The sequence below is a fragment of the Mytilus galloprovincialis genome, chromosome 5 (genome assembly GCF_965363235.1).
Source record: "Mytilus galloprovincialis chromosome 5, xbMytGall1.hap1.1, whole genome shotgun sequence".
NCBI classification, from domain to species: Eukaryota; Metazoa; Mollusca; class Bivalvia; order Mytilida; family Mytilidae; genus Mytilus; species Mytilus galloprovincialis.
The window spans coordinates 92,928,777-92,932,971 of NC_134842.1; the positions used below are offsets into that span (position 1 = coordinate 92,928,777).

The 4,195-nt window shown below is 29.8% G+C and overlaps 1 long non-coding RNA gene across 1 annotated transcript; it reads right to left on the reverse strand.

Moving 5' to 3' along the window:
• Window positions 1-2,610: 2,610 nt before the first annotated feature.
• On the reverse strand, window positions 2,611-3,824 carry LOC143074839 (uncharacterized). Its single transcript, XR_012978112.1, has 3 exons — window positions 3,724-3,824; window positions 3,438-3,612; window positions 2,611-2,740 (listed from the first exon to the last, which is right to left on the reverse strand). It is a non-coding gene; the product is annotated as an uncharacterized LOC143074839 (long non-coding RNA).
• Window positions 3,825-4,195: the final 371 nt, after the last annotated feature.

Sequence of the window (4,195 nt, forward strand, 5' to 3'; positions counted from 1 at the left end):
TTTTAAGCCTTTAGGCAACAATGTAACATATTTTTTTTGAATGAATATCAAGAAAAAGCAGTTTTTCAATCAGTATAATATTTCATTATTGTTTTCATTGAAATGGTTTACGAATGGATCCTTACTTTCTGTGAGTAGATTTGAAACTGCCATCATCATTAACTGTACGCCCCCGTTTTTTTCAGAACACACTTTCGGCTTACTGAATAGTCATGATCAGTTTTTGAACTTTTGGATTTTTTGCTTGGAAACAGCGGTTGTTGCTTTCGCTTTCTTGTTGTTTTGGAAAAGTTGGTTGTCCTACAAATATGTAATGCCGTTGTGAGTGCTTGTAAAATAGTTTTCTTTTATTTTCACGTCAATTGTCTGAAATTTTTTTATTGTTTGCATATATATTGATTTCCTCAATTTTTCTTTTAATTGCCTGGTCGGTTGTTTCTTTGTCTTTCTTTAATTGTTGTCTTGTTTCATCAATTGAAGTAGACTCTATGTCAGGTGATGGAACAACCATTTTTGCTACCATCACACAAACACAATGTATACTATGGCTATTGGCAAAACATGTACATTTGAATGAGGTCAAATTAACAACTGATACATTTCCCAATCTGGACAAAACCTCTACCTGGTTGTTTTCTCTGTCACAAAAATATTGTTCTGCATTAAATACATTCATTGCTTCTGATCGGCGCTCTACAGTGAGGTCGATGTTCCTTTTAGAAACAATAAATTCAGCTTAATGAACATGCTTACACATTCCTGAAAAATAGTAGAGAATGGAACATAAATAAATGCATTGTACCCTTATGGTTTACTTTCAATTGTACAAACTTTAAACAAAACCACCAATGAACATTCAGTAAAGATTTACTTAAATTGGATCGCATTGTTTTAGACAAGTTGATGAGGCAAATGATTATTTGCACTTGTATAGCCTGATGACGGTTGATAACGCCTTGTTAGAAGACAAAAACAATCAAAACCGAGGAGACTCATGAAACCAAAACACATTTACAACAACAGTAAAAAAAACAAAAATAAACAACACGAACTCCACTATAAACCTGAAGTAGAATTAGGTGCTCCAGAAGGGTAAGCATTTCCGGGACCATTTACGGCACCCGAAATTAATTATCTTGATTTCAACAATTCATACTTGATGGTGTACTTTAAACATTGTTGAACTGACTTTAAGATAATAAAAAATAACTTACCTCTTGCTGTTGCAGCTGGACAGTTGCACACTACATTGACAATGTCCACATTATAAATCGTCCCAAATGCTGTCTGTCATGGAACAGTGCATTCTGTGGAAGAAGTCCATTGCACAGTTTGGTCGAGTCCTGCCTTGAGCATATTCTCTGCTGTCAATTTACTTTTGTCTTCCCTTTGTCCTCCCATATTTTTCAGGCGACCAATCTTTTCGGGTTCATCTTGATAGCTAAAATTACGATGTTTTTTTATTTATTTTTGATTATGAAAACATAATTCAAAAATCTATTAATAAATTATTTCTTAAAATGATCTTTCTAATTTCAGACGATTCAAGTGAACGATAAGAACAGGATTGTGACAAATTTAAACTTACTTACTCATAAAACATAGTTACATTTCCATGGAGTAGGATTAGTAAGTCCTCTACTCTGCAATTGGCATACCCACCAAGAAAATGGTATTTCATGCCCAGGAAAAACCTGAAAATGACAAAATGTTAATGACTTTGAATTTATGATTTATGTTTGAATGTACAAATAGAAAGTACATAAAATTTTGATGTGCATACATTTGAATGTTATAAGTAGCATTATATTTTTTCTTTTAATGTTCTCATACACATCAGGTTTTGCTAGACTACATTTTTCATTTTGTCTGCTTTTATGTAATTATCGACTTGCATTGATGACCATGATATTTGTATTAAATTTGCATAACCCTATCATGAAAGAACGGCAATAATATCTCCGTATAGTTAAAAATTGTATAGTTTATATCATTTTAAGTCTTTGGTTACCCACGAAGAAGTAGGATTTAGACAAAGTGTAACACTTTTTATACTTCAGGTCATAAAAACAGAGACAGTTCAGAAAATGTATCCCCAAAATAAAATATACTTAGTTACTATTATCAAACAGATAATAATTAGATGATGCTTAAAATTTCGATCTTGTAATATATAAGGTGTATAGTAATAAAATGTATTATTAACCTTTCAACTAAGTTATTTGTACATATTTTCATAGCTCTGATATAGTCAATAACTTTTTTTTCTGGTTTGTGCGTGCATGGGTCCTGATACACCAGATTCTTTTTTTATTCAAAAATCTGTACACAGCATGTACACCAAATCATTTATATTTAGTTCATGTCTTGATAATAATAATTTAATATTGTCTTGAATATATCATGACTAATTATTTTTCAACAAGATAATATTTGATCTATGAAAGTATTAATGCGAAAGAGTTGATTTATTAAATCAAAATATAAACAAAAACAAGATATAAAATGTTAAATCCAATGCAATTAATACCTATTGATTCAATAGAGTGAAATTTCACAGAATAACTCTCATTTAATAACTGATTTGTTTCCCCATAAAGAATAAAGTAAAATGTATGATACATATATTGAATGATATAATACCTGTAAAACATGAAACCAGCAAAGTAAAACGGAGCTGTTTGGGAATACTTCATTTATTGCGCTGATTTCTTTGGTATCTCTGTCTACCATAAAAGATCTAGTAAACAAAATGTAACACTGCAGTATAAACAATTTGTATCTTTATCTCATATTGGTTTTATTCTATAATACTATTTGTTATCTTGTAAATAATTATGTAAATTCTTATTTTTTTTATATCAATTAGATTCTCAATTTGTGATTGAAAAGTTGCAAACAAGCCCAACAAAGCTTTAATTATTATGTTATATGTAAACCTGACTATGAATTAATCTTACATGCTTTGGTTTTATGGCCTTCCATAGATCACTCTCAAAAGTTTTAAAGGAAATTGATGTTTTTGTAAGTTTCATTAGTCCATGAGATAAATATTATTATGCAAAATTATTTATCTAATATTCTTTGCCAAAATTCAACTGAAATTGTTGTTGACCTTAATTGTATTAATTTTTTATATGCAGGAAAAAATGTTTCTTTAGATGAATCTTACATAGCATTGTCTATTGGTCAATTGTCAAATAACTATCACTGCAAGAATATGTGAATAATGTCATAGTTTGACCTGTATTTTTTACAGACAAATTAATTAAAAGATATAATTGAATGGCCTTTATTTATCTTTTATATCCATATCAGATTTGGTGTTGACTCCGAATAATGTAACTTATTGTAAACAAATAATAAGACGAAAATGAAAAGTGTTAATAAGCAATGATATTGAATTCGAAATATTGTCAACTTTGATACCCACAAACCTTGGACAGAAATAAAATCCATGATTTTCAGCCGTAGTCTTCAGAGATCTCAGAAATATTTTGACAACTTCACCAGTATCATCTGACGAGATACAGTACGAAAGAGGAGTGCCCCGGCCTTGCTGTTCATCTCTTGCAACAAGAGCATAGAATGAATAACCATAGGCAGTTAATCCTTAAACAAACAAAAAATATGCTGTAAGTTTATTGTTACACAGTTTATTTTTTTTTTTACATGTTTCAATATTGTAAATTGAAATTTCCATGAATATATATAAGTATATACCTTTATATGTAGCATCTAAAAACACCACATTTTCTGCTAGTTTCATCATTCTCTTTCTTTGTGCTTCATTCTGGTGAATGATTTCTAATGGCTGTACTCCCCTTCAATGTAAATGTTACATATTTAATGTCCAGAAGTATGAGTATGAATCATATATTTTATGTTGAAATCATGTTCATTTAATGGAAGAGAAGACAATAAACTAGCTACATTGTACTCATATTAAATAACCTCAATTAAAACTGAAAAGACAAAAATGTAAAAACTATTGACAAAATATATGACTTGTGAACAAGTGTAGCACTAAAAACACTCAAAAAGGATAAAAACCAAAAATACAAAGCATCTATTATAAGAAGTCAGATATACGTTCAGTCTACAGAAAACTCATCTGTACAGCTCTCATTGAAACATTTTACAGACAAAATCATATACGAAATTGGACAGACGAGTACTATAAAAAAAATGTCAT